Source organism: Magnolia sinica, chromosome 11, assembly GCF_029962835.1.
Source record: "Magnolia sinica isolate HGM2019 chromosome 11, MsV1, whole genome shotgun sequence".
NCBI classification, from domain to species: Eukaryota; Viridiplantae; Streptophyta; class Magnoliopsida; order Magnoliales; family Magnoliaceae; genus Magnolia; species Magnolia sinica.
In genome coordinates this window covers 39,015,774-39,035,769 of record NC_080583.1, presented here as the reverse complement: position 1 = coordinate 39,035,769, position 19,996 = coordinate 39,015,774, and the positions used below count along the sequence as shown (strand labels likewise).

The window sequence follows — 19,996 nt, the reverse complement described above, 5'->3', positions numbered from 1 at the left end:
CTATCTCACTTTCTTTATTTTTACTATATTTATTTTAAATTTGGCATAGTCCTATTCACCTCCCTCCCCCCCCTCCCCCCCTCTAGGACATATAAGCTTGGCCATTTCAATCTTACAATCTCAATACATGAAAAGAACATCCTAGGACATATAAGCTTGGCCATTTCAATCTTACAATCTCAATACATGAAAAGAACATACTCAAAGCTCCCCCCCTCCCCCCCTCTAGGACATATAAGCTTGGCCATTTCAATCTTACAATCTCAATACATGAAAAGAACATACTCAAAGCTATCGCAAATCTATTGTAATTTGAGTCACAACAAACAATTAAAAACTAAAAGTATTTCTTAAATATCAAACTATAATTAAAGAGAGTTTACCTTAAACATGAATCAAAGTAATAGAAAATATCTCATCACGCTACAAGCTTCACCTCTTAGCCCTAGCTAAGAGGTTTATCCAACCATAGACGTGATTGAACTAAAATCTCTTACGAAAAGCATAAAAACAACTAAGGAAAAGGAAGAAAAACTCTTGGCGATGGCTTCTCCACGCTTTTGTTCCACTCCTCAAACCCTATAAGATGCCTAGGAACATCCTAGGGACCCTTATTTATAGTTTTTCAACTTAGACTTTCGTACCGAGTTCGAAAATTCTGGAAACTGCCTCAAATTTACGCAGTTCGTGTGCTATCCGCGTAACCTTAAACGAGTCGAGGAAAACCTTCGACTAGTCGAGGGCACCTTTGACTGGTCGAGGATTTCCCTTGACTAGTCAAGGATGACAAGAATTTAGAGGATTTTGTCGCTGGAGTTCGAGTCGAGGAATCTTCGACTGGTCGAGCAAGAGCCTTCGACTGGTCGAAGATGAGCTTAGACTAGTCGAAGGATGCAGATTTTTAGGGTTCCTTTTCTTCACTTCAAGTCTTCAATTCTCTTCATTCCTCACTTGGTTTTCTTGGATATTTGGCATATGAATTCTTCATTTTTGGTCTTCTAAGATCCAACCTTTGCTTTGGTGATTCTTGACAATTAAATCCATGCTTTTAGCATCCTTTTCAATCCAAGCTCTTAAATTCACCTTACAATACAAACATGATGAAAAGAGAACATTAAGCATTATCATGTTCATAAAACTAAGAATAAATGGGGGATAATATGTAATATTTGAATCCCCAACCAGCATTTTGCTAGTCCCGAGCCAAGTATGCGAAAAATGAACTTTAATGCGCAATATTCAAACTTTTTTCAGAAAACAATCTTTTGTATAATCAAGTATGAATGAGTAGACTCAAGATGAGAAAGTGAGATTTTGAAAACCTAGAGTCGAATCACATAAGCAATTAATCAAATAAGTTCTTTATCCATTAAGTCAGAGCATAGTTCACAAATCAAGTTTTTCAATGTGCTTAGTGGAAATCAACTTACTTCTCATAAAAAATTCTATCTTTTCATAATGTTAGCCATGCTCATCACTTCAAGATTGGTCAAAAACTCAAGTACTGATTCTGAACTTATTCCATTTTCCTTCTTTTTCCATTTTTTGATTTTATATCGACGATCATTTGTATTCATTCTTTTACAGACCTTGCATTATTTTTGCATTATTTTCTAGTCTTTTTCGGTCTTTTCACCATATATGACCCTTTTGTCGATCTCCTACTTTTTAACTGGTCCTTTTCTTCTTTTAAGGTGGATAAAATTCTCCAAACTCGATTCTCAATATCTTTTAATATTACCATAATAACAATCAGAAAATGTAGTACTATTCATGGAAAGCAATTTGAATGTGTCTTGTGATTTAGATTAACATAATATTCAAACTTCATCTTAATCAATTGATTACAAGGACCGTAAGTGATAGGCTACTTAGTTTATCAAACTCCAATAATTTAAAATTCACATCCTATCTTATCTTCATACTCAAAATAGTCTTAAATACAAAACTTATTGCTTTCCAAATAGATAAAGATTGAAATTTTTTCAAAAATTTTGCAAACTTTGTTCAAAACAAAGAAAACACTAATTAGTTTAGCTAATCTCCCATCCCCAACCTAAAATCTACATTGTCCTCAATGTAAAAGAAATAAGCATGATTTGTAAAAGAGAACGTAATTGAAAGAGAAGTGATGGAAAGATAGTACCTAATGAAGGAATTTTGAGGCTTTTTCCAAAATATCTCAGCGTGAAGGTGGGTTAACACAAGAATTAAACAACCGAAAAACAAACTATCCTAAATAAACTGAAAGCAAACTATCCTCAAACAGCAGAAATAAACTATCCTAATCATAAAATCTATGAAAGCAATAAACCTAACTATACCTTGGTCAGACTACGAGGTCAACCCTAATAAACAAGATCAATCAGAGGTATAGACATGTCCTCTAAATCAAATTTCTCAACAAATGGCTTTAACCGATCCATTTACTTTAAAAGCATTGCTGTTGTTCGGATTCTTTATCTCGACGGGCCCATGAGGATAGACATTAGTAACAGTGAAAGGACCGGTCCAACGAGATTAGAATTTGCCCGGAAAGAGATGAAACTGAGAATTATACAAGAGGACTTTCTGACCTGGTGTGAATGATTTTCAAAGAATGTGTTGGTCATGAAACACCTTTATCCTATCCTTATAAATTCTCAAGTTCTCATACGTATCATTCTGAATTTTTTTGAGTTCATTCGATTGAAGTTTGCATAGCGAGCCAACGTTATCTAAATTGAAGTTTGGATATTTAATCGCCCAATAGGCTCTATATTCTAAATCCACAGGCAAGTGGCAAGCCTTCTCATAGACAAGTCTAAAGGGAGACATTCCCATAGGGGTCTTAAATGCAATACGGTAAGCCCATAAGGCATCGGTCAATCAGATTGACCAATCCTTACGGTCAGGGTTAACCGTCTTTTCCAAGATATGCTTAATTTTCCTATTGGAAAACTCAGCTTGCCCACTTGTTTGTGGGTGGTATGGAGTGCTCACTTCGTGAGAGATGTCATATTTGTTCATTAAGTTCGCGAATGGCTTATTACAAAAATGTGAGCCCCCATCACTAATGATGGCTCGAGGCGTTTTGAACTAGGAAAGCATGTTCTCTTTTAAGAATTTAATGACCGTTTGATGGTCATTATTCTGGCACGGAATCGCTTCAACCCATTTAGTGACATAGTCTATAGCTAACAAATATATGAATTTCTAAAGGATTGGGGGAATGGTCCCATGAAATCGATGCCCTAGCAATCAAATGCTTCAATGATCATAATGGGGTTCAGAGGCATCATATTTCGATGGGACAATGCTCCCAACTTCTGACAATGCTCACAAGCTTTGTAAAACTCATGAGTGTCCCTGAACATAGTGGGTAAGTAAAAGCCACACTGCGAAATCTTGGTTGTGGTCTTTTTAGCAGAAAAGTGACCACCACAGGCCTGAGAGTGACAGAAGGAGATGACACTTTAGTGTTCATTGTCTAGCACAATCTCCTTAAGATTTGGTCTGGGCAATATTTAAACAAATATGGATCATCCTAGAAGAACTTACAAACCTTGACGAAGAATTTTTTCTTATCTTGCACAGTCCAATAAGTTGGCATGAAACCTATGGCAAGATAATTAGCAATATCAGCAAACCAAGGTGAATGGGAGACTTTGAACAATTATTCGTCAGGGAACATGTCATTTATATGTGTCGTCTCAAGGGAATCTGAGAGATCAAGGTGTTAAAGATGGTAAGCCACTACGTTCTCCACTCCCTTTTTATCTTTTATTTTTAAATCAAATTCTTGGAGTAGGAGCATCCATCTTATCAGGCGAGGCTTAGCATCATTCTTAGAAAGAAGACACTTGAGCACTGCATGATCTGTGTAAATGACGATCTTAGATCTGATCAAGTAGGACCTAAATTTGTCCAAAGCGAACACTACGGCTAAGAGTTCCTTTTCCATAGTTAAGTAGTTCACTTGGGCAGGATTTAAAGTTCTACTTACATAATGAATAACGTATGGCTTCTTTTCTTTTCTCTAGCCTAAAATCATCCCAAGAGCATAATCAAATGCATCGCACATAAGTTCAAAAGGAAGGCTCCTGTCGGGTGGCTGCATGATAGGTGCAGTGGTTAACATGCCTATGAGCTTAGTAAAAGCTTCTTAGCATTACTCAATCTACTCGTATGGTACATCCTTTTGAAGTAGATTACATAGAGGACGAGATAGGTGAGTAAAGTCCTTTATGAATCTTCTATAAACTCTGGTGTATCTTAAGAAGGATCACACATCTCGTATGTTCTTAGGTGGAGGTAGGTTAGAGATAAGATCAATTTTAGCCTTATCTACCTTAATTCCCTTAGACAAGATGATGTGTCTAAGGATAATTCCCTTACGAACCATGAAGTGGCTCTTTTCCCAATTCAATACCAAGTTCTTTTCCTCGTATCGCTTCAATACATTTTTAAAAATTTTCAAACATTCACTGAAGGATGGACCAAAGGCCGAGAAGTCATCCAAGAAGACCTCTAAATATTACCCCACCATGTCAGAAAAAATACTCAACATGCATCGCTGAAAAGTGGCGAGGGCGTTACGTAACCCGAATGGCATCCTTCGGTAAGCAAAGGTGACACAAGGACATGTAAATGTGGTCTTTTCCTTATCTTCAAGGGCTATCTCGATCTGATTGTAGCCCGAATAACCGTCAAGGAAGCAATAGTAAGAGTAACCAACTAGCCTTTCCAAAATTTGATCGATAAAGGGCAAAGAAAAGTGGTCCTTCCTCATGACGGTATTCAACTTCTTATAGTCAATGCACATTCTCCAACTAGTAGTGGTCTTAATTGGCTTGAGTTCATTATTGGCATTGGCTACGATGGTGATTCCAAACTTCTTAGAACCACCTAAGTTGGACTCACTCATTGGCTATCAGATATTGTGTATATGATACCTACATCCAATAGCTTAAGAACCTCGGCCTTAACCACTTCCTCAAGATGAATGCGGTGAGTACAAATCAAAGAGTCAATTCCCTTGAGGTCCGCAATCGACCATCCAAGGGCTCCTTTTTGCTCAATGAGAATAAAAATAAGCATACTCTCCTATTCTTGCTCAAGGAGGGAAGAAATCACCACCGAGTATGTCTCATCTTGACCAAAAAAGACATATTTCAAATCAGAGGGCAAAGGTTTTAGGTCAAGCTTTGGTGCCTTGAGGTTAAACGTAGAGCCACTACATCAGTTTGGAGTAATTTTTCGAATCGTGGCCTTCACCAGTTAACTTCAAGTACCGGCATAGTATCAAGTATGGCACCCATCTCCCTAATCATGTCATCATCAAAATCATGGAAGTAGGCTAGGCACGTCTCTAGAGGGTCAGAGGATAAGGTCAGAAGTGCTCTATCTTCCACGAAAGAATCAATCAAGTTAATATCATAGGAATCGTCTTCATCTTCTAACTGTTTGCCTGTGTTGAAAAAGATATTCAACTCCAATGTCATATTCCCAAAAGACATACTTATGAATCCATTCCTGCAATTAATGATTGCATTTAAAGTGTCAAGGAATGGGCGACCAAGAATGATGGGAATTTAAGTGCTCATGTCCATGATGGGTTTTGTATCCAGGACGATAAAATCTATCGGGTAGTAGAATTTTTCAACCTGGACCAACACATCCTCAATTATCCCTCTCGATACTTGAACTGAGTGATCGGCAAGTTGTAATGTGGTCCAGGTGGGTTTTAATTCGCCTAGACCCAATTGTTTGTAAACCGAGTATGGGATCAGATTTACGTTCGCTCCTAAATCAAGAAGTGTGTGCTCAATGCGGTAGTTCCCAATTACACAAGCAATGGTTGGACTACTGGGATCTTTATATTTCTTTAGCACATCTTGCTTTAGGATGGCACTCACTTTTTCAATTAAAAAGATTTTCCTTTGAATACTTTGTTGTCTTTTGGTCGTACGTAAGTCTTTCAAAAATTTGACATATGAAGGTATTTGTTTTACAGCATCAAGTAGAAGAATATTGATCGTCACTTGTTTCAACACCTCTAGAATATCCTAAGAGTTAAAGAGAGGTTTTAGTACAATCAACCATTAGGGGAATGGTGCAATCGGCTTACCTTGAAGTTTCGGTTCTAACTCTTGTAGAGGGTTGCTAGGTCTATCAATTTCATCTACTTCCGAGTCCTTAGACTTCTCAGCCCTTACCAGAATAGATTTGTCAATTATCTTTCCACTCCTAAGAATGGTGATAGACTTAGCTTGCTCAATTTGATTTGAAGAGCTTGTATCACTTATTTCGTATTATGGTTTAGGATTGGGGAAAGGTTAAGCAGGAAGCATCCCCCTTTCTATAACCGTAAGATGTGAATCCATCTTTTGCATAAATTTTGTAAGTTCTCGTATTGCTTGAGTAAGCTCCTGAGTTTATGTGGAATTTTGAACCGGTCCTTCTTGAGGTTTCCCTTGATTTGGAATTTGATTGAAGAAACCTTGATGGGTAGCAGTTTGTCCATTCCTCCAACTAAAGTTTGGATGATTTCTCCAACTAGGATTGTATGTATTGGAGGTAGGTCCATTGAAAGGTTTTTCATAACTATTCACGACATTAGATTGCTCATTCAATATCTCTTAAAAAGCAGGTATTGTAAGACAATTTTTAGTTGTGTGAATGTTGCAAGCCCAAATACAGCAATTAGTTTCCTTAGCCTTATCCTTCTGTAGTTTCATGGCCTCGAATTTTCTTTTGAGATTAGACACTTTAGCATTGATATCATCATCCTCTTTCAGAAGGTATAATCCGCCTTTCTCCTTTGATTGAGTGGGCCTAGAAGTGGTGCTTGATTTTTGGGAGGTGTCCCATGATTGTGCGATTACAACAAGTCTGTCCAAGTAGTCTCACACATCATCGACATTTTTATTCATGAATTCCCCATTGCACATTATCTCGACCAATTGGCACATGGAAGATGTCAGTCCATCATAGAAAATAGGTGTAATGCACCACATTTCAAAACCATGTTGTGGGCATGAACTGACAAGATCCTTGAACTACTCCCAACAATGGAAGAATGTTTCATCCTCCTTTTGGGTGAAGTTCATGATTGACTTTCCGAGGGTGTTCATTTTATGATGTGAAAAAATTCTCTTTTTGAACTCCCTTATCATGTCATTCCATGTGCCAATAGATCGGGGATGTAGTGAATGCAACCACGTTTTAGCTTTCTCTTTCAAAGAAAAGGGAAAGAGTTTCAGCCTAACCATGTCATCAAGCTCATTAGGAAAATATAGTGGCTATGATCTCATCAAACTCTTTCAAGTGTATGTACGGATTTTCAGATTCAAACCCATGAAAATTTGGAAGCAGTTGGATCACCCCTGGCTCGGTTTCCATGTGTCCCATATTTTCTGGAAAAACCATGCAAGAGGGTGTACTCACCCCCGCTGGTTGTAAATAGTCTCACAAAGTACGAGGCGAGGATGCAAGGTGCACCTCATTCTCATCCTGAACTTTCGCAACTCGAGGTTACGACTGATTCACTAGATGATTTGCAGCCATAACCTCAATTAACTCTAAGGATTTCAAGTGGTGTCTAACCCTATGATGGATAGATAACCCCTCGATTAATCCTCCTTCACTCAAAAGACGTCGAGTGTTGTCACGGACCCACTTGGGCATGAAATACTCTCAACCCTCAATTTCAGATTCTAACCTAAACCTAAAAACAGAAAGAGGGAATAAGAATTCTGGAAAAAGAAAGGAAGAGAATTAGAAAGAATTTACTAAATTAGAAGTTCCTAATTTAAGATCCTACAAAACAAAACAAAAGAAATCAGTTTCTAAAAACAAAAATTCTAAAATTAGAAAGTTTCTAAAACCAGAAATAGAAAGATGAGTTAGTTTCTAAAAACAACTTAGGAAAGTTTCTAAACCTAGGAATAGGAAACTAACTTAGTTTCTAAAATAATTTGGAAAAAACCTAACCTAAAAATAGAAAGTAGAAAACCTTAATCTTAACCTAATTCTAAAACTAGTTAATCTCAGAAAAATGCAACTGTTAGTCCCCGGCCTAAAAACTTGTTCACAACCTCAAGTGTAGGGTCGCGATGTAGTAATAATCTCAGTGAGACTGAGGTCAAATCCACAGGGACTAATTTCGTGTATATTCTGAAAGTAACTATAACTAAAACTAGAACTAGAAGAAGATGTGAATCTAGATCTGAATTAATTGAGAGAGTAATTGTGATTAAAGTGTTTAAAACTAACAAATTCAAAGGTGGTAACTAGGGTTTCCAAGGATCCACTTATAAAGAACAGGGAGATCTATGCTTGTTTTAAGGTCGCAAATGGAATAAGACACATCTTATCCAATTGGAAGATATCTTAGTAAAACCAAATCTGAACTTCCTTTAACCTAATTCTCAATGGACGAGAGGTGTGAGAACTGGAAGTGATTCCATCACAAAACCATGCCCAGGAGACAATGGCTCATAATAGGATATATCAATCCCGTAACCAAACATAAGAGAATCATGAAGATTATAAAGGATTCCGTCACCTAACCATGCCTAAGGGACGATGGTGAACAATAGGATTTTCTAATCTCACAATCTCAATACCTGAAAAGAACATACTCAAAGCTATCGTAGATCCATCGTAATTTGAGTCACAACAAACCGTTAAAAACTGAAAGTATTTTTTAAATATCAAACTACAATTAAAGATAGTTCAAGTTAAACATGAATCAAAGTAATAGAAAATATCCCATCATGTTACAAGCTTCACCTCTTAGCCTTAGGTAAGAGGTTTAGCCAACCATAGACATGATTAAACTAAAATCTCTTAAGAAAAGCATAAAAACAACTAAGAAAAATGAAGAAAAACTCTTGGTGACGGTTTCTTCACACTTTTGCTCCACTCCTCAAACCCTAGAAGATGCTTAGGAACATCCTAGGGACCCCTATTTATAGTTTTACAACTCAAACTTTCACACCGAGTTGAAAAATTCTGGAAACCGCCTCAAATTTATGCAGTCTATGTGATGTCCGCATAACCTTAGACGAGTCGATGAAAACCATTGACTAGTCGAGGGCACCTTCGACTAGTTGAGGGTTTTCCTTAAGTGGTCGACGATGATGGGAATCTAGAGGATTTTTTCACTGGAGTTCGAGTCAAGGAATCTTCGACTGGTCGAGCAGGACCCTTCGACTGGTCGAAGATGGGCTTAAACTAGTCGAAGGATGTAGATTTTTATGGTTCCTTCACTTTAAGTCTTCAATTCTCTTCATTCCTCACTTAGTTTTTTTGGATCTTTGACATGTGAATTCTTCATTTTTGGTCTTCTAAGTTCCAACCTTTGCTTTGGTGATTCTTGAACATTAAATCCATGCTTTTAGCATCCTTTTCAATCCAAGCTCTTAAATTCACCTTGCAACACAAACATAATTAAAATAGAACATTAAATTCTTAAAACCAAGTAATAAATGGGGGATAATATGTAATATTTGACCCTCAATAGAAGACCTCTATGGCATCAGGTAGTAGTGTGTAAATTGTCTAGCAACAATTTAGCTAAAAATCCGATTTCTTTGACGGCATCGAAGCCCTACTCGAAGCCATCGAAAGAGCCATTATTTGCCCCCCTTTTTTTACCAATGAAGCTCAAACTCCTTATAAAGGGCATTTAATGCTCGAGAATTTTGATGGTTGTTGGTGCAATAGAAGGTTAGGTGATTCTATAATCATATCCCCCATCTCAAGCCTCTAAATAAATGAGTTCTAAGTCATCTTCCTTGAGATTAACACTATAATGAGGATTTCAATCTCCTCTTTAAAGATGAGCTTGAACTCTACCAATTTATATAAATTAGACTCAAAATCTATAGGCATGCCATTATCTAAATCCTCTGGAAGATCCATTTAGGTGAATCCCCCATAAATTACAACTTCCCATTAATTGTACAAGATTCAACCAACCTCATATCACCTTGGTCACCTCAAATGAGTACTACATGCAAGGTATTTGATCTTGGAGCTAAAACATTCGCAAAGCATCAACATCATGATCGGGGGAGCAAAAGAGAGCTATTTGAAGTACGGGAGAGCATTGATCAAGCAACCCATTATAAAAAAAGGCTCAATTTGACAGCTAAGTTGTCAAGTGTAAGAGTCTTGGTACACTCCTTCCTTATGTAGATTGAGTGTAGAGTTTAGATTGCCAAACTCGACTAGGTTCTTGTATAGGACCATGACTCATGTATAGTCTTTTAATGGGAACAAATGTAAGTCCTTGGATTAAGACCGAGGTTATTGATTAGCCGACAAAAAATTAACTAAAGTCTCTTGTGGGAGCCTCCGGCGGGAGTGTACATTAGTAGGTTCTTGTGTAGGACCGAGGTTCGTGGTAAGCTTATAGAACACTACAAAAAGTCTCTTGTGGGAGCTGGTCCTTGTGTATGATTGTAAAGGTTAGAGATGAACCTGATTTAAAACCTTTAATAATGAAATCTAATACACTCATTAGTTGAGTACATCTGCTGGGAGTAGAGTAGGGAAACTGAATCACAATACATGCTTATGTTTGAGATTTTTATATGAGTACTTGCTTAATTATACTCATGTTGTCACGTCCCAAACTTAGAAATCGGATTCACAGGAATCCCGATCGTCGAATCTGGTGCCGACAACCTCCATAGTACCTCATCTCGGCTTCTAACATTCATACGCCAGATTTTCGATCCTGGGATCCTACAAGGAGAAATTTTTTTTAATGTACCTTTAACTCGTAATAAGCATAATCACAAGTATACCCAAATCATAAAGGCAACATCATCATCACATATCCACTAATATAATCATTTGAATACAACGCTGAAAGGGAAATATATATATAAAAAATCAGAGCTCCAGAAGACCACTGCACACTCTAAGCTCAACACTGCTGCAACCTAACGCTACCTCCACACATCTATCGTGCATAAGCTTATAGAAAGCTTAGAGGGTAGTGAAAGTGTGTGTAAGTGCCAAGTAAGCAATATTCGAATAATCAGAGTAAACGGAAATACTGACAAACCCACAAATCATACAATATCACAGAAATGCGAAAACATGCTGATAGGCCCATAAATACCATCGGCCTTATCCAAATGATGTAATGCAACAATATAATAAAAATAATATCATGTACTGATGAAGGAATGTAGATCAGTTATGCAATGCGGAGACAATAAACCAAATATCAGATGCTGATGATGCAATGCAATATGCGATGCGAATGAAATGACTAAGCTAGAGTGAAGTCGGGATGATAGTACATAGTATCGCAGGCTATGGGGTCCATCACAAGGGGCTTCTATCCAAACCAATCCCATACCTAAATTTGGATAGCCAGACTCAATGTAGTAGACTCCTGATCTCAGGTTAGTCGCGTGTCCAACCGAAATCCTGGTCATGCGAAGGTACACATAACAAATAGTTACACACCACCAACCCAAGTGGATAGTGAATGAATGAATATGCAATTCCTGCTCAATAAGTCCACATATCAGTACGGTTTCTCTCTGAAAAATCACCGGGGTCTATTACACTCCAAACCAGATTGCCGCCCCATCGTGAGCAACAAGGTGAGTGAAAGAGACCTCACTATCTGCCTGCCAATATCGGGCCCGGCTCATCGATAGCGGACCCATTCCACCAGCTGGTCAGACTCAGCCTAGCATTGCCCCCTCCTCTCGGGAAGGTAAGGCCGTACCCCCTTCCAACCGACCACGACATAGTGGGAACGCGGCCTAACGGTATACGGCCCTCATGCGCTCATGTATCCACTCGGTCTAAACGTTGAAACAACCTCTGGAACCAAGAGGGTTTAGGGACTTTCACCCAAGGATATCTTTAGCACCTCATGTAGAACAGATTTTCGGTGTCCCATCTAGCCATCCACGAGAGACCTATGGAGGCTACAACCCTGATGTCGCTAGGGCGTACAGTGGTCATGTGAAATAAATGCAAGATGCATAAGTCACACAGTCCAATCATGCATCAATCCTGGGCATACCGTGCGCTCAGGTGAGACAATCTCTGCCTATCAGGGAGTCTCATAACAACCTACCCAATGACATATGCAATGGTCAATCACATCTCATAACAAACATGCAGATGATACGTATGGGCATGTGTCATGATGCTATGCAGTCACATACTCATAATCGGTATCAATGTCGACATCGACAATCGACCTCAACAATGTGGACATTTAACCAACATTACCTCCAAGGAATGGCCCACATAGAGTCTAACGTATAGTGGACTCATGACCTCACACAAGGGCCATATACAACATCATAGGCCTCACTTAAGAGCTTAATACTCATCATAATGGGCCTTTCACATGGGCCTAACATACATCACAATGGGCTCCATCACCTAGCCCTCAAATGCATCACAATGGGCCTTATCACATAGACCTCACATACATACATAGGCCTCAAATGCATCAAGCCGAGGCCGAATGCTCATCAGAATAGGCCTCAATAGTAGGAATCAGCAGTCGGAATCAGCCTTGATGATTGACCTCGATAATCGGCCATAACAATCGGAATCGATCAATAATCGGCCTCGATGATCGGAATCGGCAATCGGCCATAACAATCAGAATTAATCGATAATCAGAATCGGCAAATCGGTCATGAGAATTGGATCGATCGATAATCAGAGTCGGCAAATCGGTCATGAGAATTGGATCGATCGATAATCAGAGTCGGCAAATCGGTCACAAGAATCGGATCGATCGATAATCAGAATTGGCAAATCGGTCACGAGAATCGGATCGATCGATAATCAGAGTCGGCAAATCGGTCACGAGAATCGGATCGATTAATAATCAGAGTCGGCAAATCGATCACGAGAATCGGATCGATCGATAATCAGAGTCGGCAATCAGTCACGACAATCGGATCGATCGATAATCAGAATCGGCAAATCGGTCACGAGAATCGGATCGATCGATAATCAGAGTCGACAAATTGGTCACGACAATCGGAATCGGCAAATTAGTGAGAATGGTCTTAACAAGGCCTAAGGGAAGGTCACAATGAGGACATCTAACCATCATTGCCCATCAATGTGGACATTCAACCAACATTGCTCCCAAGGAGTGGCCCACATAGAGCCAAATGTATCATGGGCCCATGGCCTCATACAAGGGCCTTATACAATTACTATGGGCCGTATCAGTGGGCCACACCAACGAGCTTCATGTACATCAAGTGAGTCGTATCAATGGGCCGCACCAACGGGCCTCAAATACATCAAGTGAGCCGTATCAATGGGCCGTACCAACGGGCCTCATGTACATCAAGTGAGCCGTATCAATGGGCCGCACCAACGGGCCTCATATACATCAAGTGAGCCGTATTAATGGGCCGCACCAACGGGCCTCATGTACATCAAGTGAGCCGTATCAATGGGCCGCACCAACGAGCCTCATATACATTAAGTGAGCCGTATCAATGGGCCGCACTAACGGGCCTCATAGATGAGCTACAATATACATCAAGGTGGGCCTCACAGGTGGGCCATATGTATATCAAAGTGGGTCTCAAGTGGGAGCTTGGATTACATCTAAAATCATTTCAACAGTTACAGGTGCAACATGTGTATCACTGTGCACTATCATTCCATGGGGCACATGGCCCACTAATGATGATTAGCACTGTCCAAACATTTCCCATGAAAATCAGCACCATCCAAACATTATCGATGTAAATCTGCACCATCCAACTAATGGACAACACCAACCAAACACTGTCCCGCACCGTCCAGATATGTGGACGGTGTGAATGAAACGCATACCACATGGTGGGGTCCCACAGAACCGTGTTCAGGGATGGACAATGTAGATACAATAAATACATTAAGGTGGTCGCCACCATCTAGACCACTGGACGGTGTAGATATACAATACATTCATTGAGTGTGGGTCCACAGCACCGTCCAGAAATTCTGGACGGTGTGAATCAAAATATACATCATGGCTGGTGTCCATAATGCCATCCAACCTGTCCAACACTGTCCAAACATTGGATGGTGTGGATCAAAACACATACGTTAATACAAGGCCCCATAGCACCGTGTAAGGTACAGATAAATCACATAGCTTACATTGGGTCCACATCCACACAGCTGGACAGCTTGGATAAACAGATGGACAGTGTGGAGGACACATACATCGTGGTGTGCCCCATGTCCTAAGATGGATGGACGGCTTGTATAGAATACATATATCAAGAGGACCCCACCCATCACCGTCCATACCAGGTGAACGGCTGGATCAAACACACTATCAAGGTGGGTCCCACAACAACGTCCAGATGCTGTCAGAACAGCTGGACGGTGTGGGGGTCCACGGATAGATGGTGTGGAGAAAAAACACACCTCATGCGTGTGGCCATCTGGACCGTCCAGGGCCTGACGGTCCTGGATGGATGGCACGGCAATACAATACATACATCACACGTGTGGTCCACCGGGACCGTCCAGGGCCTGATGGTCTGGATGGATAGCATGGTGATAAAACACATTCAGCAACATGCCCACCGTCCAACCATCTGGACGGTGCACTGACACCAGCTAATCCATTTCACAAGCAGGTGGGTCCCACGTGGGGCCCACTAGATATATATATATATGTTACACTTATACCATATACATATATATCATATAATATCATATACTTACTTTATTTTATTTTATTTTTTGAAATAGCAGCAGCAACGTCCAGGCCATCCAAGGCCTGGATAAAATATCATGGTGCGTCCATCAGCACCATCCGTCCACAGAATACATGCATCAAGATGGGTCCCGCCCCCATAAGTACCACACGTGTGGGGTGGGCTATGGCTCCAAATGGGTGGACAGTTTGAATATAACATACACCTCGTGATGGGTCAGAACTTGCTGACTTTATTGGCAGTGGAGTCCACTGTCCCAGATTGTTGGACGGTCGGCTGGGATGGATCTCACACATCACGTGGGCCCCAAATGTAAGGGCTGCATATATCAGGGGCCCACAGCACCGTGTAAATGGTGTGGATGAGACAAATACATCACGATCAGGCCCACCCGAAAATGGGCAGCAACGTAAGCTTCGGATGGACAGCGGCATGGATAAAATAAATTCATCATGGTGGGCCACACACCAAAAGGGATATAGAGAGAGAGAGCGGAGGGAGTAGCGGAGGGACCCCGCCACTATGGGCCCCTCATACAAATCATACATATAGATGGGTTCCACATATGTGGGCCCTCAAATCACAAATCAAATAAATGAAATCACCCACCTAAGATCTCCTCTTCCTTCTTCCGCCAATGCGATCTAGAGCTCGAATGGGTGTGATTCAACGGTTGAGATCGGCTTTGAAGGATTGGATTAGATGGTAGGAAGTGGGCCACACAAAGCTCCTCCCATGGAGAGCCATGGACGTAGGTTGCTTGGAGAGGTGGAGTTTTGAAAATGAGAGAGAGATGAGAGAGAGAGATGATGGGAGAGGAGGATGGTGAGTGATAGGTAGGTGTACTTGGTTGTAAGAGAGTGTTGACTTTAGGAGAGGGGTAGTTGTACTTGGGGATGGGGTGTGAGGTGATGGGAGTACTTTGACTGATTGATGGATTGATGTGACATTTAGTAGAAATTCCCTCAAAATTGTAACTTGCGGTATTTTTGTCAAACTGAACGTGGGCCCACATCTCCTTGCCTAGATATCGCCTCGGCGAGCGAGACGTAGCATCGCAACCGCGGCGACGGCGTGGTCGCACGGGTACAAGTCTCGGGTCAAGCCAACTCTGAATAACGGGATATGATTCAGGGTTGTGCGCAAACCCCGATAACAAAATGCGAGTCACCGTAATTCGACCGGGAGGACTGTGGAAGCCTATAGAACGATACAGGCTAGGAACGTGCCTTACAACTCTCCCCTCCTAATAAAAATTTCGTCCTTAAAATTTAAATTATAATACAACCACTACAGAGCTCACCAAGAGAGGAAAATCCTATCAGAACACTCCATACCATCATAATCACACACTAAAGGGATGGGGATAATGCCGATGAACCTCAGCCTCCTGCTCACAAAACACCTCATCAACACTATGATGACCCTACTAAACCTCGGATCCTGGATTAGAAACAATCAAAATTGAAATAATATGAAGCCTTACAATATCAATGGTAGGGAGCTATGTCAGAAAATTTCTAAGTTATTCAAACTCGGTGACCTAATCATTCTAAGTTCTCAACAATCATAGAGTGAAGGGTAGCTATTAGCAGATATATGATGTTATCTTCAGGTATTCCCAAGTTATACTCTGATACCAACTTCTGTCACGCCCCAAACTTGGAAATCAGATTCATAGGAATCTCGATCACCGAATCTGGTGCCGACAGCCTCCATAGTACCCCATTCTCGGCTTTTAGCGTTCACACGCCAGATTTCCGATCCTGGGATCCTACAAGGAGGAAATTTTTTTTTAATGTACCTTTAACTCGTAATAAGCATAATCACAAGTATACCCAAATCATAAAGGCAACGTCAACATCACATATCCACTAATATAATCATTTGAATACAACGCTGAAAGGGAAATACATATAAAAAAAATTAGAGCTCCAGAAGACCACTGCATGCTCCAAGCTCAACACTGCTGCAACCTAACGCTACCTGCACGCATCTATCATGCATAAGCTTATAGAAAGCTTAGAGGGTGGTGAAAGTGTGTGTAAGTGCCAAGTAAGCAATATTAGAATAATCAGAGTATGCGAAAATACTGACAAACTCATAAATCATACAATATCAGAGAAATGCGAAAACATGCTGATAGGCCCATAAATACCATTAGCCTTATCCAAATGATGCAATGCTATAATAAAAACAATATCATGTACTGATAAAGGAATGTAGATCAGTTATGCAATGCGGAGACAATAAACCAAATATCAGATGCTGATGATACAATGCAATATGCGATGCGAATGAAATGACTAAGCTGGAGTGAAGTCGGGATGATAGTACGTAGTATCACAGGCTATGGGGTCCATCACAAGGGGCTTCTATCCAAACCAGTCCCATACCTAAATTTAGATAGCCAGACTTAATGTAGTAGACTCCTAATCTCAGGTTAGTCACGCGCCCAACCGAAATCCTGATCATGCGAAGGTACACGTAACAAATAGTTACGTACCACCAACCCGAGTGGATAGTGAATGAATGAATATGCAATTCCTGCTCAATAAGTCCACATATCACTACGGTTTCTCTTTGAAAAATCATCGGGGTCTATTACACTCCAAACCAGGTTACCGCCCCATCATGCGTAACAAGGTGAGTGGAAGAGACCTCACTATCTGCCTGTCAATATCGGGCCCGGCTCATCTATAGCGGACCCATTCCATGATCTGGTCAGACTCAGCCTAGCATTGCCCCCTTCTCTCGGGCATGTAAGGCCGTACCCCCTTCCAACCGACTACGACACAGTGGGATATGTGGCCTAACGATATACGACCCTCATGCGCTCATGTATCCACTCGGCCTAAACGTTGGAGCAACATCTGGAACCAAGAGGGTTTAGGGACTTTTACCCAGGGATATTTATAGCACCCCATGTAGAACAGATTTTTGGTGTCCCATCTAGCCATCCATGAGATACCTATGGAAGCTACAGCCCTGATGTCGCTAGGGCGTATGGTGGTCATGTGAAATAAATGCAAGATGCATAAGTCACACAGACCAATCATGAATCAATCTTGCGCATACTGTGCGCTCAGGTGAGACAATCTCTGCCTATCAGGGAGTCTCATAACAACCTGCCCAATGACATATGCAATGGTCAATCACATCTCATAACAAACATGCAGATGATGCGTATGGGCATGTGTCATGATGCTATGCTGTCATATACTCATAATCGGTATCAATGTTGACACCGAAAATCGACCTCGACAATGTGGACATTTAACCAACATTACCTCCAAGGAATGGCCCACATAGAGTCCAAATAGTGGACTCATGGCCTTACACAAGGGCCAAATATACAACATCATAGGCCTCACTTAAGAGCTTAATACTCATCATAATGGGCATTTCACATGAGCCTAACATACATCACAATGGGCTCCATCGCCTAGCCCTCAAATGCATTACAATGGGCCTCATCACATATACCACACATACATTACATAGGCCTCAAATGCATCAAGTCGAGGCCGAATGCTCATCAGAATGGGCATCAATAGTAGCAATCGACGGTCGAAATCAGCCTCTATGATTGACCTCGATAATCAGCCATAACAATCGGAATCGATCAATAATCGGCCTCGATGATCGGAATCGGCAATCAGCCATAACAATCGGAATTAACCGATAATCAGAATCGGCAAATCGGTCACGAGAATCGGATCGATTGATAATCAGAGTCGACAAATCGGTCACAAGAATCGGATCGATTGATAATCAGAATTGGCAAATCGGTCACGAGAATCGGATCGATCGATAATCAAAGTCGGCAAATCGGTCACGAGAATCGGATCGATCAATAATCAAAGTCGGCAAATCGGTCATGACAATCGGATCGATCGATAATCAGAATCAGCAAATCGGTCACGAGAATCAGATCGATCAATAATCAGAGTCAACAAATCAGTCACGACAATCGGATCGATCGATAATCAGAATCGGCAAATCGGTCACGAGAATCGGATCAATCGATAATCAGAGTGGGCAAATCGGTCACGACAATCGGAATCAGTAAATCAGTAAGAATGGTCTTAACAAGGCCTAAGGGAAGGTCACAATGAGGACATCTAACCATCATTGCCCATCAATGTGGACATTCAACCAACATTGCTCCCAAGGAGTGGCCCACATAGAGCTAAACGTATCGTGGGCCCATGGCCTCATACAAGGGCCTTATACTTACCATGGGCCATATCAGTGGGCCGCACCAACGTGCCTCATGTACATTAAGTGAGTCGTATCAATGGGCCGCACCAACGGGCCTCATATACATCAAGTGAGCCGTATCAATGGGCCGCACCAATGGGCCTCATGTACATCAAGTGAGCCGTATCAATGGGCCGCACCAACGGGCCTCATATACATCAAGTGAGCCGTATCAATGGGCCGCACCAACGGGCCTCATGTACATTAAGTGAGCCATATCAATGGGCCGCACCAACAGGCCTCATATACATTAAGTGAGCCGTATCACTGGGCCGCACTAACGGGCCTCATAGATGAGCTACAATATACATCAAGGTGGGCCTCACAAGTGGGCCATATGTATATCAAAGTGGGTCTCAAGTGGGAGCTTGGATTACATCTAAAATCATTTCAACAGTTACAGGTGCAACATGTGTATCACTGTGCACTATCATTCCATGGGGCACATGGCCCACTAATGATGATTAGCACTGTCCAAACATTTCCCATGAAAATCAGCACCATCCAAACATTGTCTATGTAAATCTGCACCATCCAACTAGTGGACAACACCAACCAAACACTGTCCCGCACCGTCCAGATATGTGGACGGTGTGGATGAAATGCATACCACATGGTGGGGTCCCACAGAACCGTGTTCAGGGATGGACGATGTAGATACAATAAATACATTAAGGTGGTTGCCACTGTCCAGACCACTGGACGGTGTAAATATATAATACATTCATTGAGTGTGGGTCCACAGCACCGTCCAGACATTCTGGACGGTGTGAATCAAAATATACATCATGACTGGTGTCCACAATGCCATCCAACCTGTCCAACACTGTCCAAACATTGGACGGTGTGGATCAAAACACATACGTCAATACAGGGCCCCACAGCACCGTGTAAGGTACAGATAAATCACATAGCTTACATTGGGTCCACGTCCACACAGCTGGACAGCTTGGATAAACAGATGGATGGCGTGGAGGACACATACATCGTGGCGTGCCCCACGTCCTAAGATGGAT

At 41.2% G+C, this 19,996-nt stretch overlaps 1 non-coding gene across 1 annotated transcript; it reads left to right on the top strand.

Moving 5' to 3' along the window:
* Window positions 1-7,002: 7,002 nt before the first annotated feature.
* LOC131219812 (small nucleolar RNA R71) lies at window positions 7,003-7,109 on the top strand. Its single transcript, XR_009158455.1, has one exon. It is a non-coding gene; the product is annotated as a small nucleolar RNA R71 (small nucleolar RNA).
* Window positions 7,110-19,996: the final 12,887 nt, after the last annotated feature.